We start from the raw sequence: 22,423 nt of genomic DNA on the forward strand, positions 1-22,423 counted from the left end.
CAGCTTCAGCTTCAGCTCCCCAGCAGCTCTCCAGCAGCAACAACTGCAATTCAATGTTGCTGTCAAGCCTTGTCTCCCCCCCCTGCCTCAAGCGCCTCCTGGCCCTCTCCGCGGACCCACAGAGCTGGTCTCGCGGACAGCAGCCATTCAGATAAAACATCCAACCGAGCAGCCAGCCCGTGGGTTGGCTATACCCTTCAAGAGGGCATAACGATTACGATTAGCTGTTTGCAAGGCAGAGAATGGGGAACTTTCGACTCTAAAGTCTACAGCCTAGGAACCACAAGCTCTTTAGCTTCAACTTTGCACAGAACACTGATACCTCAGATACCATCGTTACCTAAGATAGATCTCTTAATAGAACAAATGTGTACGTTTTTGGGAATATGTGAGTGAAACTTTGTAGATTGTAGTTTTCATATGACCATCGATTATTCCACTTAAAATTCACCGAAATCGGAATACTTTATCGTTCCAAAAACCAGAGTTTGAGCAGGAGAAAGCCCAGCCAAACTTTACTCATAGCAGATCCAAATGTCTCTAGATAAATCTCTGAGGGTATCCGAAGCTTCGACTCTCAAAAGCTAGTTTTTGCTTCTTGTTGCAGTTGTTGCTTTTGTTGTTGTTGCTGTTGTTGTAAGTGCAGTTGCAGTTGCGAGAAATGAAGGTCAAATTGTTGTTGCTGCTGTGGCGGCTCCTACGGCAACGGGGGCTATGTCGCCGTTTGACATTTCATATTATAAACTTGTACAAAAAAAAACAAAACAAAAAAAAAATATATATGAAAAAATAAACCGTCTGATACTCGTAGTTGTCTAATGAGAAAATATTTTAAACGCTTTACACGCTTCCTTTGCAAATTTATCCGAACGCTAAACATTTGACTTTGAACGTGACATTGTTGCTGTTGCTGTTGTTGCTGTTTGCTTGAGGTTGTTGTGGCTTCCATCAAACAGTTGCTGTTTCTCTCAGCTGCAACAATTAAGCGATTTATATCGTTATGAACATTCCGCAAAGCGAAAAGCCAGAATGGTTTGGTTTTAGCCGGTTTTCCCAGCCAAAGAAAGTGCCGCAAACTGTTGCATAGTGGAGGACTTCAAAGTCCTCGCTTAAAAATGCATTTCTTGCACCGCAAATGTCTGGCTACTAAGGCCATAAAAGGATTGGCCATTAGCGGGAATGAGTTTTTGGTTGTTTTATGGCCTCTTTGGCCCTCAAACCACTTGTGGCTCTCACAGCTTCTCTCAAGCTGTGTGAATTAGACAAGACATTTGGCATCTGCCCCCCTGCCCCCCTGCCACTCTGCCTCGACTGCCACTCAATCACCTACCGAATGGCTCGCATTGAGAGGTCAAATCTCTGGCTAATCAGCCTGCTGACCATAAATAAATCAAGGCTAAGAACAGAACACCCCATACCGAAATATATGCCCCCGTTTTCTTTTGGAGAGGGCAGGAAAAATTACGTCTTTCATTAAGTTTTGGCCAGGCAAAAGGTCATTAATTATTTTGAACTTTTGCCTCGGCGGTCAACGCCAGTCAAGTGGATGGGAGGAGGTTGCAGGAGAGCAGGGGAGAGGGCAGGCACAGGCTGTGCCTAATGAGCATGAGATACGGGATGCGGATGCGGATACGGATACCCCTCTGATTATGGATTCGGCCTGAAACTAGGCCTCGGATTCGGCTTCGTACTAGATTAATGTTAGTTTTGTCGGCTGTTTGGGGGGTTTTTTGGAGGGGGCTGGAGGTCTTAATTACTGGACGCGCCCGTGCGATAAAACTTATCAATGCCCACGCCCACGCCCACGCCTCCCACCACACAGAACTCAGAACAGAACTCTCATTGATTTATAGCAGGTTATATATTATTTACATTATATATACGTACGAATATGTATCTCTCATGGGAGAGGCACCAAAAACCTGTTACAAAGCCCCCCCTCCATCCCGTACCGCTGTAGTAATTTCTCATGTTATTTATAGCTAATTAATATTACTTATAAATGCAATTCTATAATTTCGAATTTAGAATAAAAGCCGCAGCAAACAATTAACAGACGTGGGAGGGGCGAGGGGCGGGGGATCGTATATAAAACATGTTTCCAAGTCACGCTGCAAATATCGTAAAATATCTTCCTGTTTAATCACATAATAAATCATCTTTGCCTTGTTGCTGCTTTTTATTGTTTTCAACGGCTTTGGGGGGATCTGTGTGTGAAAACAAGTTCTACATTCAATGGAAATTTAAATGCAATGTTTAATATATAATCTATGGATTAGAGATCGCAGTGGAGTGCTACTTTGAGAGCTATATAAATTAAAGTATACTTGAAATAATGTTCTTCTAATATTGTTTTTTGTTTTATTTTATCTATTTTTTATATACAAACACCCACTGCGAAGTGATCGTAATAGCCATTCCATAGCCATTCGACAGCCAACTAAATCGCAATATCTCGATGCCATAATTAATTGATTGCAGCTCTCTAGATAGTTTTTCCCGTCTCTCGGAATGCATTCAATGGCCAAGCAGTTGACCCTGGGAAACACCATCCCCATCCCCAACCCCAACCCCAAGCCCATCCGACTAACCCACCAATCCACCGGCAGCCCACTCAATCAATCGAAAACCAAATCAAACACGCAGTTGGCTAATTAAACGAAAGCTTCCTCTGATCAAACATTGATTGTGCATTAAACTGCTGGCCAAACAGGCAAATATTCATTCATTCACTCATTCATTCATTCATTCCACAAAACAATTGTGGACAAATTGTGGGTGAATTAGCGTCTCGGGCCCTGGGCCCTGGGCCCTGTTCACAAACAAGTGCAAATATTTGTGAGGGCCCAACAATGACGACAATGAGCTTTGAGAGAAGAGGCATGGAATCAAAAATGTAACAGATTGCACGGGGCAACACCTACGACAGAAATATAAAATTCAACAAAAAGGAGGAAGGCAGAGAGTCAACGTCAACCCTCTGAGCATAACTTGAAGCGATGTGGCAGTGCCAGTGGCAGGAAGTAACTAATTTGAGCAACCCTTGTGGCAGCAGCACTGCCAGCAAACACACACCTCAATGGACCAAAAACAGAATCCAAGTCGAAAGCGTAAAACTAAACAGAAATTGAAGTTGACATGTGTATCCTTTTCATTAACTCGCGACGCCATCGCCATCGCCGACAGCCGCAGTCGACAGGCTGTGTGGTCCATACTTGTGGCCTGTCCAAATCTTCTTTTACAAGACGAATTTTTCAAGCATATATGGAATTTTTGATGCCCTGTAGATGAAGAAAAGGCTTTGCTATGGGACTTTAAGGTAGGATAAAGGACGATTGGAGGTACTTTGTTTCAGGGAATATATAAAGATCATTTGTTGGTAAATAATCTCTTAAGAAGGGCCCCAGAAAGTAGGGAGAATTGACAACTTGATTTGTAAAAAGTAAATAAGAAGATCGCTCATTGTTGAAGGAATAAAATAAAGTTTATATTCGTGGACTATCGGCTACAGGAAGATCACTACTCTTTTAGGTACAGATGATATCCCCTGCTAAACCGCATACAGATCGGTTTCAATCCTCTGGCTATACTTTACAGAAAGATCACTCGAAAGTATTACCTTTTAGCTGCCACTTCCAGCATACCCTTCCTTCCTAGACAGCCCAACTCCTAGATGGGAAATCGCAAAAAACCGAACCGAACTGAAAATTCAAAATTGAGTTGTTCCGAGGGCGAGTTTTAGCCAGTTGTTGCTGAGGTCGAGAGCTGGGAGAACCGAACCCAACCGGGAGCTAGAGCTGGAGCTGGAGCTGTAGCTGTCATTGAACGTCAGTTTGCCAGCCCGAGCTGACAGGCAGCTTCCACCACTCCAGTCCACTTCCAACTCTACGCTTTCGTCCCTTCCACGCTTTAAAGTGTCCTGCGGGGGTGGCATGCCAGTGTGGGTGGGGGTATACGCAATATTTGCCATTTGACGACCGCAAATTTGATTGCATTTCATGGTTTAGTGGCGCGTAGGTACAACAAAACGTGAAGCAGCATCGGCAGCATCGGTCTGTGGCAAGGCAACAACCACCGGGCCGGGCAGCACATTTATTAAAACATAATTCAAAAATTTCGACAGCCCCGAGAGCAGCAACCACCGAAGGCGGCAGCAACCGGGAAGCAAAGGCAAAGGCAACCGCAACACCAACACCAATCAGGGAAAGAGCATTAGAGAGACAACAATAGTCGTACAATGCCACGTCGTTGTGATGTTTAAAAATTTGATTTAAACACTTTAAATTGGATTATCCTGTAGGCAAATTTACTTCTTCCGTTCCGTTCCGTTCCGTTCAGTTCAGTTCCTTTTCCCTTGCCACTTTGACCGTCGTAATTGCAACATTTGTGTGTGTGGGTTTGTTGTGGGTGAGATGGGTGATGGGATGTCTGGTCGTTCGACGATTGCTGGTCTGGGGTGTCCTGGTCTCAATAATGACAGTCCTCTTGTCTGGGGGCCTTTTTTGTGCCACACAGCAGTGGCAGCAGCAGCAGCAGCGGTATAGTGATGAAAAAAAGTAAGAGGAACGTGGGGCTAATAATGACACTTAGTATGCGGCATGCAACGTAACATCCGACCAGGCACGAGCCATCATCGTCCTCGCCATCGTCGCCATTCGCCGCATGCATTTAATTGCCAAAAAATAAAAACAACAACAACAATCGTCAGCCATCCTCCATCCTCCAACCTCCACTCGACAAAACCACAGAAAAGCGTGTACAATGTGCACATATACTCGTGGGGCGTCATTTTCCGAACGACAGCCACAAGAAGCAGGCCCTCCAACCAGAAGGAGCACGAGCTCCCATGCCACCATGCCCCCTTATGCCCCTTATGCCTCATAAAGTAACGCTCAAGTCGACCCAAATGCATGTGACACGCCAAAACAAAACCTAAGCCGAAACTGAAACTGAAAATAAAACAGAAAAAAAGAAGGGGTAGCAAAGGGAAGCGAATACCTGGATACCCTTGGCGAAAGATATACAATATAGGGATTCAGTGATCATATGACGATCCTGCGGTTCCTCTTTGAAGGGTCTGAAGATATCTCTCAATCTGAAGGAATGGTTTTCCCAAAGAACAGAATGAAGGATCATCCAGGGGTTGGCCACTCTATAGTTCCTCCATCACCCAAATCAATATGCCCTCTCTGCAAAAAGGGTATTCCAATGGAAAATCTAAAGGAACAAGGACCCTGGCAACGCGAATCCTCCACACGAGTCAATGAGGCGTCAAAGTTGCTACGCGCTACGAAAGTTGTAAAATTTTACATGGACACAACCACAACCCCTCCTCCCCACCACCCCCCTGCCCGCCGTCAAGGAACACAGGTGCCTGCCACATACCCTACATACCCCCCACACACTCACACACACACACACATGTGCGCTTAATTGCATGCGCCTTGAGGGGGCAGTGAAGGAGGCGGTGGTGGTGTAGGATTGGGGTTAGGTTTGTGGGCTCTTGAGGAGGAGGCAGGCGGCGAAACGTAAACCAAACGAAACTCATAAAAGCCAGCCGCAGAAATCAATAAAACCAAGGTGGCACCTGGCTCTCAGAGCGAGAGACAGGCGGTGGCAGTGGCAGTTCCAGTGGCAGTGCCAGTGCCAGTGCCAGGGAAGGGGAAGCAGCAGTTTCCCCTGCCACCGCCGTTTAAACTTTAGAATGTTTTCCCAAACAAACACACGCATTATGGCCACATATCATCGAGATATCCGAGACGTGTGTGTGTGCTCTCTCTCTCTCTTTCTCTCTCTCTCTCTGTCTGTAGAAACCACAAATTGCAATTAACAATTGCCGCGATTTAATCGAGCAATCAAAAGCGTTTGTCATTTACCTGTCAATGGCAATTTTCAGTGATCCCAAAGTGAGTCTAATTATGCGAATAGATAGATGGATACCGAATCCCCAGCACAAAAATCACATAAATGATTGGCGGACCACTTGGCGGGGCATTTTTTTGACAGTTTCTTGTCAGCCGAGATGCGAAATGCGAGATGCAGCTGCAGAGATAGAGATTGTCCGATGGAGATAGTACCCGTACTCGTACTCGTCCGGGCAGTCCGCAGAGAGAATGGTGAGAATGTGGTAGCCAAGAAGTAAGCCAAGTGCCAGTGGCAGCGGCAGCGGCAGTGGCAGTGGCAGTGCTTGGCCAAGATGATTGAACACGTGCGCATTTGTAATTAAAAGTTGTAGAATTTCTATACCCGATTACTGGGCTATACGGCAGGGGGGAGGGAGTGTTGGGGAGCGGCAAATGTGAGGAATGTGGATACTGCAATCGGTGGAAGGCGCATGCACTCGCAGGAAGAAAGTATCTGTCTTTCAGTCTTGGGAATATTTCTTAGTGCATCTAATGTTCCAACTCTTTTGCCAGTATACCCTTAACAATGGACCATAGGGTATCTAACCATCCATTTCAGGCTGGATTTTGTAGCTAGGTGTATGCTGCACCCCTCACTGCAAGGACTGCACTAAAAATGGGCTTATTTCAGAAGTATTCCTAGAACCTGCCCTCAGAGAACACTCTGTCTCTCGCTCTGAAGAGCAGCCCTCAATGGGTATCCCTTAGTTGATGCCAACTTTTCCTCTTCCACTCCCACAGGCTGGAGACGACACCACAGCGACAGACAGCACCTGAAACTCCTTTCTTAAGCACGGGGGTGGGGGGGCTTTACGAATTTCATTTGCCATTAAAAAATCTCAGATGCTGCTAAGACTCTCAAGGATTTTCACTTTCATTCCACACAGAACGAGGCGGAGACAAAAGAGTTTTCATTTCGCGACCATTTGGCAGCATCAATAAACGCGATTTTTATGACCGCTCTCCCTGCTGCCTGCTGCTGGCTGCCTGCTGCCTGCTGCCTGCCACAGAAAGGGAAAGCCGACGAGCATTGTTAATTTAACAGTTGCGTGACCAATGGCTGCCAGGACTCGCGAGGACATGCTCTCGTTTTCGTAATGAAGACATTTGTGGAGGGGCATGCACAACCCTTTTGCTTTCGTTGCCTTTTCTTTGGCCCGAGACTTGACTTTGGGGTTAAATGAAGTCGAACGCGGCTTTTGGGCAATGAATTGGCGGCGTTTGTTTTTTGGGGGGCTTAGTCGGCGGGAATGTCTTCGACGAGGCATAAATTGCCTGCCAGGCTAAGGCTAAGGCTCATTTGGCTGAGAGACCTTTCAAGTGCCATATTTCTTTTGGCAGTTAAACGGGGGCTCCAAGGCTCCAGGGCTCCAATGCTCTGGGTCTCTTCGCTAGAGACTTCTGGCACACAATTGTTTTAATTTCGCTTATTGCGCTTTTCTGGCTTTAATATTTTAGGATTTGGTTACCAGTTTTCTGGCCGCCATTTCTTGTGCTGTGTGTGTGTGTGTGCGGGTGTGCGGGTGTGCGGGTGTGCTCGAGGATGTTTGCGCTCGACATTTATTACGCATATCGTGCGTCCTCCGCTGCTGCTGCTGGGCGCTGCTCTATTAATGTTTAAGTGGCAGTGTGCGTCCCTTTAGGCTGGGCAAAAAAGAGCCCGCGTAGTGCTACGCCACACCATGAAGCACCATTGAAGTCGTCGTCCTTTGTTGCTGTTTTTGATTTGCCTGAAAGCCTCCTCTGCTCTGCTCTGCTCTGCTCTGCTCGACTCTTCTCGGCCAGAATCGGATTGGAGTCGTCGAGGCTCATATTTTGTACTGTGCTGCTGTGCGTCCCGGAATTCCCTTTGGCGTACGTGATCAAATCAACTTGAAAGGATAATATTTGTGCCGCCTTCTGTATTTCGGTGTGTGTGTGTGTGGCAGAGGGCTCTCTGATTGAGCATCCAGAGCAGAACAGAACAGAACGGAGAAAAAAAGGAAGCTTAAAGCTGCAATTTATTTACGAATTTATTCATATTCACACTTGCAAATGAGCGTGCAAGGGCTTCGGGGCACTTAAAGAACTGCCTGGAAGGGGGGAGGGGGGACTCTGGTTGGTGCTGGCGGTACGGGAGGAACTTTAAATGTACGAGTATGTGTAGTTTCCAGTTTGTCAATGGGTATAGGCAAAAAGAGCCCTGCGCCCGCAACCTGCTTGCCCTGTGGCCTGTCTCCTTCCTGGGGCACACATGTCACACTAATCCGCAAGGACAATATTGAAAAGTAATAACCCACAGAAACAACACACAGCCAAGCCGAGCACCGAACCCCAAAGCGAAGTGATGTGATGAGGGTGTCGGTGTCGTCGCAAAGGGTAAACCGCAAGTTGGAAAAACATTCGACTATCTTTTTGGCCTGAGAGGCAGAAGTAAGGAGCCAGGAGAGAGCGCGCATAACGACTTGAAATCCTTTTAATTCACGACAGGCGTAAGGATAAAAGACAGAGAGACAGAACCCAATGAATGAATCGGGAGTGGAAAAAATTGGGCATGAAATGGTTAGTACGCAAAAGGGGAAAACGTAGCGCAAAATAAGATCACGTAGTCGTCTGTGCGCTGCCACAAGAGGCAGGCAGGCAGAGGCAGAGATGTAGGCCCTGTGAATGGAGCAAGTGAAGCATGGAGCAGACAACGTTTGTGGAGTTTGCACAGTGTGTCTGCCCCGAAGGCAGCTGTAACGAGGCAGGAGCCACAGCCAGTGAGCCAGTCAGCCAGTCAGCCAGAGATCTGGCTACGATGAGGACTACATCGGAGTCGGAGTGTAAGTCAATTTTGACCGCGGGCTATTGCTTTAGCTGATGAGCCCAGGCGTACGTCCGTCCGTCCCTCCGTCCGTCCGTCCTTCAGTCTGTCTATCCGTCAGGGGAGCACTGCAGTTGTATTGATTTCCTTCAGTTTTTTCCTCTCAGCTGAGAGAGAGATTCGGCGGGGAGGGGGGCGGAGGGGGGCTCGCCATCGGGTGGTAGATTTAAACTTTAAGTTTTATGGGCATCCTTGGGAGAAAACGAACGGGGTTCTATGGGGCGCAGTTGATCATGATAAATCAATGCGTGCAAAACGCACACGTACGAGACCGAAGAGCGCATTGAGGATGGAGAAGGCTAACACACACACACACACACACACTAGCACACTAACACACCGCTACACTGCACTCACACACTCGCATAGTAGAGCGTGCCGAAACGTGACGCAATTTACTGCCAGAACTTGACTTAAGTTCGGGGTCTAGAACGCCGTCCCCCAAACAGTGCGAGTATCTTTCACCCTCAACTCCGTAGAGCACAACCCCACGAAGGATACGAAGCGCTAGGACTTTCCTTCGTTCCGTTCCTTTTTTAAGAATAACAGTAACAGTTATTTTTTTAAGGTTTAGCTTAAGCTTTTGTGTAAATAAACGACCACAGTCGTGCCACCACCGCCACAACCACCCGACAAAAATGAAAGAAACTCCAATGGGCAGAGCAGAGTCGAGCAGGGCTGGGCAGGCCGGGCCAGGGCAGGGCAGAGGGTTCGTTTCTTAGTCGTTTCGGGCAATTCATTCATTCAATTTACGCGACACCCCTTATTGAGCAAGTGATGAGGAAAGTCCTCCTTCGCCTCCTCTGGGCTTGGGTAATTTATATTGGATACAGTGAGGCCTGCCCCGAGGAGAACGCATACCTCTGCCACTCCGACTCTGACCGCTTAGAGGGTGCCCACTGTGCTGTGCATAGAAGTGTGCTATATGGGTCGCAATATTGTATTTGTACGTATTTTAAAGTCGACTCAAGTGCGCTTTTGACTTGCAACTTTGCCGAGTGGCATTTAAAGACAGAGTCCCTGCCCCGACTGCGGCTACTGTTGCACGTGTTACGCGCCACAATTGCGGCCACGTGTGTTTTGATTTGCAGCGAGCGGCTTCTCTCACTAATGCCGCCTGATGGCATGGTGGAGGTGCACCCTCCAGGGCACATGATGCAGCATTAAATTGCCGCATTGTGTCTGGCAGGCGGGAGATTCCCTTCGTTTTTTTATTTTTTTTCATTTTGAGTCGGGGTAAGCAGCACAGACTGCTGCTGTGTGGGGCAGCATTTTTATTTGATTAGCTTAGCGCGCAAAAAAGAGTCCTGCGGCGACGTGTGGCCGATGGATTTGATGAACGGCTGCTGCCCATGGCCATGGCCATGGCCCATTCGCCCATCCACTGGGCCGCCTTGTGGCACACACACACACGCACACGCACACACTTGATTAGTTGCCTCGGCTTGGCGCTGCTGCTTTTTAAGCTTAGTGGCTGTCAAAATATTTCTCGTAATAAATTCTTCTGCTTTTTTGTTAGCCATTGAAGGGAAATTGAATTAAATTGCTGAAAGAGAAAATGCATATAAATTGTAGTTGCCTCTTGAGATTGTGATCGCTGAAGGAAAAGCTACAGGAGAATGGGGAAAAGCCAGGCGAGTGCTCAAGTATGGTATGCAAAGTACTCTTCTAACTGTGTCTCTTATACGTATTAGTATACTCCTATGCGTATAAGAACCGCCTTGCTATGCACTTCTCATACTTTCCATCTAAACTCTTTCCTTTCCCTCCTTCAGCTAAAGTAAAAGGGTAAGGAAACCGTGGAAATTCTTCCTGAAATATGGTACTGCAAAGTACTCTTCTAACCCACTCCCTCTGTCTTATATTATTATACTCTTATACGTATAGGTGCCGCCTTTTTATGCGCTTCTCATGCTTTCCACTTGGTCTCTTAGCAGTGCGCTCTTCTATGCTCTTCTCATATGTTCCACCTAAGCTCTTTCTTTGCAAATCTCCTCTTCCGCACTTCTCTTCAGCTAAAGGAAAAGGCAAAGGAAACCGTGGAAATGCTTCCTGAAATATGGAACTGCAAAGCACTCTTCTAACCCACTCCCTCTGTCTTATATTAGTATACTCTTATACGCCTTTCTATGCGCTTTCCATGCTTTCCACTTGGTCTCCTAGCAACGCGCTCGTCCATGCACCTAGCCTATTTCCCACCTGGCCCCCTCTCTTTCCACACTTCTTATTCTGGCTTCTCCCTGCTATTGTCTATTGCCACACTCACATCCAAAATCAATTGAAAGCAACTCAATCATCATGATCGTATTCAAATTATTTGCCCCCTGACTTCCATCAGCTCGAAATAATCATTTGCCCGAGAGATACAATTGCCCGTGTGGGTCAACGAACTGCAATGATTATTCAGAAACAGCAAGTCACACACTCACACACTCACACACTCCCACACCGACTGACTGACTGACTGAGAAAACACCCACAACATTCAGAGTATTCAAATTGACCCAAAGTAAAACGTTGATTTTAAGCGCCATTTAATCAACGCTTGCAGCTTTTAAGCTTTGTTTTATTTTATAATTTGTCTTGAACAAAATTAGAATTTTAAATGATATTTCAAGAGTAGTTTGTGTGCGAGTGTGTGTGTTTTGCATATTCAGTGTGTGTGTGTGTGTGTGTGTGTGTGTGTGTGGATGTCAAGGCCCGAAGGCACGTCTGTGACGTCACTAGCATAATATCCAAAGCGGCAGAGGCAGAGGCAGAAGCACATGCACGTTAATTATACGCCATGTAGTACGTTGTACGTTGCCCGTCCCGTTCGCTCTCCCTCTATCGTATTGGAAATTATTAATTTTGTGTCTGCTCGCTGTCTGGGTCAGTAGCAGCACAAGTAGCTTCAGATACGGATACGTACTAGCAGTACTGCCAGTGCGGCTACCGCTCCGCTTCAGCATAATTTAACTACAACGCGGGAAATGAAATTGAAATTCAAATTTCAGTTGGGAGCGAAGCTCTACTCGTGCCGCGCGTTGTGTTGGAAAATGGATAAAAATTTAAATGCGCGCCACACAGACACACACTGCCACACACACTGCCACACAGTGGGGCAGCAGAGAGCCCAAAGAGAGTGAGAGGCCGACTACTGGCCAGAGCCAGAGCCAGAGTCAGAGTCACTTAAACTATTCATTTATACAAATTAATTCAATTATGCGTATTACGTACGCGCTTGTAAAGCGCAGTCGCCAAAGCCCGGCACCCGCTCACCCGCCTCCCCGCATTCTTCGACCGGGAGAGACAGCAGTGCCCCCGAGAGACAGTGCCAGTGCCAGTGGCAGTGGCAGTGGCAATGCCAGTAGTATTCCCTTTACAATTTCTGCTCGCGTACGAAATTTCACTTAAAGTTAATTGTTCAAGTTCAAGTTCAACGTAACATAATAATGCCACACGAGAGGCAGCAGCAGCAGCAGCAGCAGCAGGCACACTGTTGCTGCAACTCGAGGAACGGACCAGCAGGCAGCTGGCAGCGGCAGCAAGCAGCGGCAGCGGAGCAAAATTATAATAAATTATTATTCCTTTTCGTTTGATTTTTATGCAGATTTTTTTAGGCTGTTTTACCCGGCACTTGTGGCGGCAGTTGCCGGCAGTCGTCGACAGTCGACTGTTGGCAGCAGTCTCTCCCGCGTTTGGCAAGAGACTTGCGGCATATGAATGGATATGTTCGGCCGTGAAGATGTCTTGTTTCGGCATTTGTCAATTGATTTTTAAGATGCCGATCGGTCGGTGTGTGTTTCCATAAGTATTCCGATTTAATTTCCCTCGCTCAGGAAGTTTTCTATGTGTGTTTTCTGCTAAATTTGCAACTTCCTGTCAAGCAAGACCACAGGAATAACCTGCCCAGGGAACTGAGGAGTCACGATTGCTGCTGCTGCTGCTGCAAGAAATTCCCGGAGGCAGGCTTTTGTCAGGCAATTTGAAAAGCGAAATGAAGTAGAGAGAAAGAACGACAGCGGACAGCGGACAGCGACAGGAGCTGGCCTGCAACAACGTTGTAGGCCATTTGATTAACAAATGGCCAAACGCAAACGAAATTGATCGAAATTCGCCAAAGGAATACTCATACTCTGGCAGTACAAGAAGACAAACGCTCGTGGAGGGGAGAAACAAGGCTGCTAGGAGGCCTAGAAAAAGCCAAAGTAAATTATGGCAAACAAGTTTTGGCCGGCGGGCAACAATTTTGTCGCTGTGGCAGCCGCTGCTGCTGCTGCGGCTGGAGCTGCTGCTGCTCCGGGGATGCGCTGCTGGAACAACACTAAACATCCAGATAGAATCACTGGAGAACCTTGTCGATGTCGTCGTCGTCGTAGTTGCAGTCGCTGTGGCTCTCGTTGTTGTAGTTGTCGCTGTCGTTGTCGTAGTCGTAGTTGCAGTCGCCCAGACGATGGAGAAGAGATTGCAGCAATTAACGCTAATTAAATGCGCTTCAGTTTATGTTTCATGTGGCGATATTTCAGTTGTCTAGCGCGATAATTAAATCGCTTGGATCCATTTGCATAACAAATTTGCTCTCAGAGCAGTCTATGTCTCCTCTTTGGGGTGGCATGCCCATGGCCCCCGGCGGGGGGCGGCCCGAATTCCATCCGAAAATGCAATTGCAACTAAAAATGAGTTCAAGTCCGCGTCTGTCTGCCGTTTGTTTGCCATTTGGTCACTGTTCCTGGTTACGGGATTTGGTTGTGCGGGTTTGCGGGGTGTTGAGGGGGTCGGGAGTGGGTGGGTACTGGGCGCCGGGCTCCGGGCTCCGGGTTCGAGCGGGCCTGGTGTTGGCTCAACAAATTTTCACTTTCACTTGGGCCGTCAGAGTTTTCCAGGCTAAAGGCGAAACTTTGTTGGCTGTTGGCGCAACATCCTTTGCATACGGAAACAGCCGCACGACACATTGTCCTCCATTCAACTCTTTGGTGTGCTCTCTCTCTCTGGCAATCTCTCTCTCTCTCTCTCTCCTTCTCTTTCTCTCTTGATGGCTGGGGACTGCCAACCTGACCGAAATTCCAAATGGCGTGCACGAGCGAGACGGCAGCTGCTGCTGCTGTACGGTACGTTGTAGTACGACGATGATGACGTCGACGACGGGGTCCCGCTGAAACGTTGCTTGCATTTCAAAGATGGATTTTAATATTCTGCATGTGTGGAAAGGTCGCTGGCCGGTCTCGGGGCACGGACTCCTGCCACTGCCTCTCTCCTTCTGGCTTCTGGCTTCTGCCAGTTGGCATGGCTGTTATCCTTTTTCATCCCCCCAGTCCCCCCCAGTCCCCTTCTCTATGCTCTCCTTTTTGTACTCCCCTTTTTTTCTACGTCACCTTGATTTTGTCTGTGGCAGTGACCATGAATATATGTATAGATATATATGTATACACGATAGAGTCAGGCCATGTTTAGCCCACTTTGCATTGCCATCAAGTTGAATAAGACATGAATATCAAATTGTTTGAGCAGTCTACACACTTTCTTGGCCTGGCAACACATATTAAAGGTTTAGCCAACACTAGTGGGCGATGCTTGTCTGGCAAACGGTTAGGGAATTATATCAGATTACAGAAATCCACTTGGGATAAGCACAGGCCACTGGAAACATCATAAAATTACTTAAAATTTGTATTAATATACTTCAGGGTCATTTTGGAGGCGCTGAACCAGCACATATTCGATCATTAGCCAACACTTTTGAGTAATGTTGGTATAAGAAGCAGCCATGGACATGGTATTTGGAGAACTGCACTCGGTATGAGGATAAGCCACATAAAACCATCTATAAAATCCATCTGGGTCCTTTTGCAGGCGCTTAACGAACATATATTTCATCTTTAGCCAACACTTCTGGGCAATGTTGGTATAGGAAATAGCTCTACACATGGTATTGTATAGAAATCCACTCGGGATGAAGATAGGCCACATAAATCCCTCAAATATTAATCGGAATTAATACATTTTAAGCTCTTATCACATCTTTTAAAAGTTCTAAACCATACCATACCAAGAAATAGTTAAGGAATAAATTGTGAGCTCACACAAGAACCCTCGAACGATAATCGTAAACCACCAGAAAGATCCTTAAATTACTTGAAATAACAATGGACTCATTTTGCAGTTATTTTTCAGTTGCTTTACAACACTGACCCACCTCCCGGTGCTTCCAATTTGTGGCTGTAAGCATTTTGAATGCCTAAAAATATGAAGACAAAGCCACAAAACCGGACAAAACAGGACATGGCCACACAATAAGAATGAGACGAAGCGGAAAAAGCACAAAATTAAAGTTAAACGTTGTCCAGGATGCACGACTGGAGACACACTGGACAATAGGCGGGGAGGCCAGGGCCATTGCTGGAGACAATGGAAGTTAATATATGGGAAGATATAATAACTTCCGGTAATTTCAATTTTGCGAGAGCGAGAGACGGAGACTAAGATGGAGATGTCATGTCAGGCTTTGTTTGAGCCTTCCACAGTCCATATATCATTGAGTTTTTGCGGGGGTGGAGGGTGCCGGGTGCAGGGTGGAGAAGGATACTTAGCCAGCTACTTGCCTGACCATAAACTCCCAGATAAAGGAGACCCATCGAGCGACCCATCGGCCCGTAGGCAAATGAAATGTGTAACGTTTTCCAAGTTTGAAAAGCGTGAAAAATTCGTAGTGGGACAGGGAGAAAAATAATATAAGTAAACTGCACATGTCAGAAAGTCAGAAAGGAGGGTCGGTCGGGGGTCGGCGTTGGCGTCGGCATCGGCGTCGGGGTTTGGGTTTCAGTTTTTTTTTTTTCTTTTTTGGGCCATGAGCCATGGGGCATGGGTTGGTGGCATGACGAACCCAGGTCGATGATGATTCGAGTGGAGGGCCTGTCAGTGGCAAAGTCAAGACTTGGCCAAGTCATTTTTTTTTTTTTTTCTATTCGTGCGCGGCTCTGCGTTGTAGAGCTTCTCCTCCACGACACTAAGAAGCAATAAACCTAAAGGGAAATGTAATAAACGAGAAAATCTTGTACGTGACCAACCGCATCAGGCATCGCAGGGTTGCCAGGCTCGGCTCCGGCTCCAGCTACGGCACAGGGCTGCCAAGGGTTGGCACAAATGGACTTTTGCGAATGGAAACCAAAACAAAAAAAAAACAAAACCAAGTGGGAGAGAGATCCCCGAAAGCGGAAGCATTTTAAAGCGTAACGCTGGAGAGGGGTGGGGGGGTCGCAACACCCAAAAAACGAAATTCAAAATAATACAAAAAAAAAAGAAGTATTCCTAATCGATAACGTGTGTGTTGGTGTGTGTGCGTGTGTGTGTGGCAGAGGAACGTGTGGCCCACACAGCAGCAGTGGCAGTGGCAGTGGCAGTGGCAGCAGCAGCGGAGCGAAGAAATCCCCACTACTTAGGCACAATTTGGATGGTTATGGCCCACCAGAGACCAGAATCGATTTCGGCGAAACGTTTGCCACTGCCACTGCCACTGCCACAGCCACACTGCCTCCTCAAATTCTACGAATGAATTTTGTTCGTTTGGGCGTTAAGCAAACTTTTTTTTTGCCGGTTTCCCTGCTGCCGCTGCTGCTGTCCTGCACAGCATCGCTGATAAGACGATGCCCAAAACCAAAACCCAAACCGAAGCCCAAGTCCATGTCCAAGTCCAAGTCCAACGCGAAGTCCAAGTGGAGGAAGTCTTACGTGGAAATCAAAGCACAGAAAAAGAGCACAGGAGTCCGTCCTCTGGCTTTGTTGACCAGGTTTTGAGCCTTAACTGTGATTTCTTCTTAATGGCGTGACACTAGACAACAGTAGCGGTGGCATCTCCAGCAGTGGTATCTGCAGCGGCCGCAGCTGTAGCTGTAGCTGCAACAACTCGTTGCAACAAGGCTTAATTACTCACTGGGAAATCGTTCATCGCTGGAACACCCAGGCAGGCAGCAGGAGGATCACCCTCCACCTCTCCCGCTCCCCCTACCACTCTGATGCTTCCACTGAGATTTGCATGTGGACGGTGCCCCCCCATGGGGCACTGCCATATCGTAACAGTAAAAGAAATCCATTCCACAGACATTATACAGCCATAAAAATTGTAGCCCTGGCTCTGTCTAAATTGTCATAAGGCGATTTGTACAATGGCTTTCATTAAATTGAAGCGCATTTTTAATAAAGCGTAAAAAAAACCCCTCCCCACCCCCCCACAACATCCCGGGGAAAAACAAGAAAGAACTTTGCATAGGAAAATGGGGGGGGAGAAAAGCCAGCGAGAGGACTATCCCCCGTCCTGCGGAACATTGTGTTTAGCTCCCGCGACAATTTTAATTTAATGATGCGGACTTAGTCCTTGTAATGGCCATCGCCGGGCAGACGGCAGTCCTTCGATCCGCGTGTCCTTTGCGCTACGTTTGTTAAATTAACAGCCGCGTTTGTCATTTGCTGGGGAGGACACAAAAAAAAAACCATCCAGCTGAAAAGCGGAGCACAGGAATCGACGAGGCAAAATAAAAATAAAAAATAAAAAAGAAAGAAAAAAAAAACGAAGCAAATAAAAGCATATGGAACCCACAGTCGGGAACAACCGGGAAATTAATTTAAATGATTTTTATGATGTCATTGCGCAACTGAGACGACGATTCGCTGGCGCCCTCCGCCCTCCCTTCCCCCTTCCCCTGGTCAGTAGTCCCTCGCCGGAAAAGACCAAAAAACTGAAACAATTTTTATACAATTATTTTTCAAATTTTTTTTTTTTTTGTTTTTGTTTTTGTTTTGTGTTTAGTATAAAATCTACACAAAACAAACTCTTAACTGCCGGAGTTTGTTTGCCCTTTAGCTACTGATGTTTTTTTGATGCTGCTGCTGCTGCAGTAGCTACGAGCGGTAACGAAATTCACGGTAGGAGATAAAAATGTTGCAAATCGAAGCAACGATCAACAACCGGAGGTGATGAGCCGGCCAGGGGTACGGCCGGGCCGAAACGGTGCACCGCAACGAAGAACCGAAACCGAAGATCAAGAGGCAAAGGCAGAGGCAGAGGCAGTGGCATCCACAAGTCTGCAGTTGGATCGCAAAGCAATTGGATGTGCTGCCTCCTGGAGGCACTGCAGGCACAAATCGAATCGAATCGAATGAAATTTGTATGCTCTTCTGGGTGGGGTTGGGGTTTTTTCCGATGGCTTTTAATGGCTTTGAATTGAATTTAATGCGATTTATTACCATCAAAAAGTGTGTCTAAATGTTGCTTAAAAACAAAACAAAAAATAATTTTGCTATTTTTTGGTAAAGTAGATATCAGTATCCAAAAGATAATCCTACAATCCCACATACAAATCGATGAAAGGTTTCTTCAGAAAGCACAGAATATACCCCGAAATATCTCTTCAAATTATGCCATTAAATATTTTAATATTTGCTTGAGCTATTCTACCTTTCAGAAAAAACTTCTGAAAGTATCTTTTAAATGTATAAAAGATTTCAAAATAAATCTAGATCCTACATCGAATCTCTGCACTCCGTTAATGCCTATTCGTATTCCCATTTCGGTGACATTTCCCTGGCAGACTTTTGACCTTTACGTAACCCCAACGAAACGCCGGATAGCCCCGCTGAAGAGGGTATTGCTCTTGAGAGGTCCGCCCGGCAAAGGCGAATGAAACTGAGACAAATGTGATAACCACGCAGCGATACGAGTACGAGGCATACTCATCGCACACCGCAGACAGCCTTCTGCCTCCGAAGACACGACGCCAACATTGATGACGACAACAGCCCCAGAAGGAGGAGGAGCAGCCATGGGGATGGGGATGGGGAGGGGATGGAGGCCCGTTTGGTTGAGAAACTTCATGCACGGCACACAGAGAATTTATTGTCGATTTGGCGAGGTGTATCGACAACGCAACTGCTACTGGGCACACGGAGTGCACACAGAGAGCAATGCAGGCGCTGCCGCTACAGGCCTATCGGCCAGTGCAAATCTGCATCCGAAGCGAAACGGAAAGAGACAGAAGGCAGGAGAGAGGAGAGAGGAGAGACGGTGGAGCCCCACCGAAGAGAGCGGCAAGAAGAAGTCTCAGTCTCTTCTGCTGAGGTTTTAATTTGTACGCTGGTCCATGGGTCCATGGGTCCATGGGTCCATGGCTTCTGCGGCTGCTTCTGCGCACCGAAAGGATGTGGGGAGGTGATGAGATGAAGTGCAGCTCCACTCGGGGCCTCGGCCTCTGCCTCTGCATCGCGCGGGTTTCGGCCCCGGCACCGGCACCGGCAATGGCCTGGCCTGGCCTGGCCTTCCATGCGCACAAGTTTCCTGATTTGCGCACTGATAAGCCAGCCGCATGCCGCATGCCGAATGCCGCATGAGCGCGGTGGCAAGTGACTCCACAGTTGCGGGGCTCCCGGCATGATAAAGCCTCCCGAAAAGTGTGGATTATTTCATTTTGCTACGTTTTGTAGCCGCCCGCTGATGGCTGGGGCATGCTGCAGCCTGCTGTTGCCTGCTGTAGCCCGGTGCAGCCTGCTGTTGCCTCTGAAGCCTCGCGCTTCTGCTGTTGTTTTGCGGGTAATGAATAAATTTGCGCAATTTGTTAAGTGAATTCCTTTGTAGCGCGATTTTTTACGAGTCCGTTCGGCCTCTCTGTGTGTCTGTGGCGCTTTGGGTCTGCGGCAAGGAGGTACGGTGCAAAGTGTGGAGAATTCTGCATAGAATGCAGCATAGCTAATGGCAGAGCAATTCTCAGGTGTCTTTCCAGACAGATTTTTGAAGGTCTAATCGAATCTGTTAAATAATTTCCATTTTTCTTGAGTATTCCAAAACATGAATTTCAAGCATATTTTAAGCTATTATAAATAATCTTCTCCTCTTTGAAAATCGTATTTATTTTCGATATTTACATCATTTTATCAGATGCTCGTATGGCAAGACATTTATGGCACCTTCCTGGCTTCCTTGCCCTATAAATCCCCCACTCCCCTCTCTCTCTCTCTGCCCACAGCGCACTCTGTGCACAAGACATAACAAGGCATTTAAATGCATTTCCTAATCACCGAACCTCACCTCACCGCACAGCACCGCAGCACACCAGGCAGCAGACTTCACCTCGAGACTTACTCAAGACCTAACCCTTTTGCTGGCATTTCCCATAAAATCTCGGCACTTCCGCTACCAACAAGAATACTACATACGAGCACAAGCAGAATATTCATGCAACAGCAGGGCAGGGCCAGGCAGGGTAGGGGCAACGGGTGCGGGTTGCATCGAATGCTCTTCCTGCAACAATTTCCGCTTTGCTCTGGGTGCCGGCTGGCGCTCTCTCTCTCTCTCTCTCTCCGTTCCGTCGGTCTCTAAGTCTAACAAATTCAAATTAGAAAATCCCAACATAAATATCTATGCATTCAGTCCGTTCTCCGTTCTCCGTTCTCGAATCTCTCCCTTCCTTCCTTCCGCATCGTATGGGTACGGGTGGCTTGTAGTGCCCCGTGTTCAACAATAGATGTCGCTGGGCTGTGATTGCAGCAGGCCCCTGCCCTGTGTTGCATGTGGCAGGCATGTGTGAGTGTGTGAAGAAGGGTTGCAAAATGCACCCTCGTGCATGGCTCTGTATCTGTGTCTGATTTTTGCTGGAATTCAAAAGATTTACAAATACTTGTGCACTCCTTTGGCAGTTGCACTTAAGCAGGGATCCTTACTCATCTCAGGCAGCGGCAGCCTCCTTAAGTGCAACCCCCGGGGCGGTGTGGCACCACTCTCGGTTCTCTCCCTCTCTCTCTCTGTCCCTCTCTCTCTCTCTCTCTCTGTCTCTTTATCTGAACCGCTGAACCAATAAAAATGTACATCCAAAGTCGGGTGGGGGGGTTCTTTAAAGCAAAGATACTTGTCGTCAGCAGAAAATTGTTCACCTCTTCACTGCCTTCGAACAGACACTCCACAATCGCTCGCTCACTCACTCGCTCGCTCCTTGGGTTATCCTTTTCGGTGCGGCGCGGAGCGGGGCTCTGGTTTTCGCTTGATTTTCTTTTTTTTCTCCTTTTTTTTTACAGCACCCCAGCGTCTTGTCAGACCGAAATGTTTGTTCTGTTGTGTTCACCACTGTATTTGTCTTTGCGTTGCGTTGCGTTGGATTTTTTTTTTTTTTTTTTGTTTTATATATTTTTCTTTTGGTTTTTTACATTGCTCGATTTTTGTTTATTTCGCTGACGAGGCAAAAGCGGAGAAACGCCACGAAATTGTCAATACAGGGGCCACATGACAGGGAAAGAGGTAGAGCCGTATACTACGAACAAATCTGCAAAGGAAGGATACTTTCAAGTCGAATCTTTGGATACTCTGGCAGATATATGTATGACCTTTGTACGGAAGCTATATGATATTTCTTTTGATTTTGATCATGGCATGATGGGTGAAGCTTCTTGGGAATGTCTTGAGATAGGTAGATAGATAGATAGAATCTCCAGAAGTCTTTTTTTAGTATATATGCATAAAAAGCAGGATATTTCCTTATCTCAAAAGAGTCTGAACAGAAGGGTTTTTCACAGAAACGTAGGCATTCAAAATCCTTCTCCTTATCCTTCTCAGCATTCCATAAATCAGATCAAAATCGTGATATCCCCCATCATAGAGTATAAAAACGGGCGGGCAAAGGACGCGCGCACCCACACTACGAGGCACTGTGGATATTTTATGAGTGGAGCTGCTGCTGCTGCTGCTGCTCCTGGAAACCTTCTCCTCATCGACTCGAAGGGTTAACAATGGCGCTGGTACGTCCAGCATCGCATCCTCCACCTCAGTGGCTGCTGCCGCTTCTGCTGTCATATGCAAAAAGCAAGAGAGAAGCGCGGAGAAAGCAGAGGGGGGGAGGTGGGAGCGACAACAAGGACAGCCGGGAGCAACACTTTTGATAACATTTTATTACAACGTACTCGTAGGTGTGATTTTTATGGTTTTTGCTATGCTCAACGGATTTTTCTTCTTTTCCTCTTTCCTTATTTTTTGTTTTTTTTGTCCTTTTACAGCTTCTGGTTATTGTTGCTGTTGTCTATGGCTGATTGCATTGGGGGTGTGGTGTGGTTTGGGGTGGGGGGTTTAGGGTTAAGGGATAGCCGCTGGGTGGGTGGGGAGCGTGTTCGGGTTAAAGGACAATCGCTGTGATAAGAATCAGTTCTGTGGTTGAGTGAAATTTAAGGGACTTTCCGATGGGAAATCAAAAGGGGCTTGCGTTTCCCAGAAACACTCGAAGATTTCCGCAAAAAGATTTCCCCCCTCACCACCGCTCCGCCCCACCCAACAATTATCCAACATTTCCCATTGCATTATTTAATCGCTGACTCGTAAAACCGTTAGTTTCTTTTGGCTAATTGGACAAACAATCGGATAATAAATCAATGGACTCAACCAACTCCCATGTCAACGGAGTTGATTTTCCCGTGCCCACCTCCCATGTAATTGGCCAATGTTTTATACTGTTTGCCGTTAAACAATCGCCTGTTTTTTTCGCTTGCATTTTATGATTAATATTTATATCATTATATCAATATGAAATATTTTACGGCTTTCCACCCGACAACGAAACAAAGGCACCACTGAGACTGCGACTGAAACAGAAACAGAAACTGAAATTGAAATTGAAACTGAATTATTCATGTGCCTAACGAGTAGCGAATAAAAACCGAATCAAATTAT

Source organism: Drosophila persimilis, unplaced genomic scaffold, assembly GCF_003286085.1.
Source record: "Drosophila persimilis strain 14011-0111.01,24,50 unplaced genomic scaffold, DperRS2 tig00000686-arrow-arrow-pilon, whole genome shotgun sequence".
In the NCBI taxonomy this organism is placed as follows: Eukaryota; Metazoa; Arthropoda; class Insecta; order Diptera; family Drosophilidae; genus Drosophila; species Drosophila persimilis.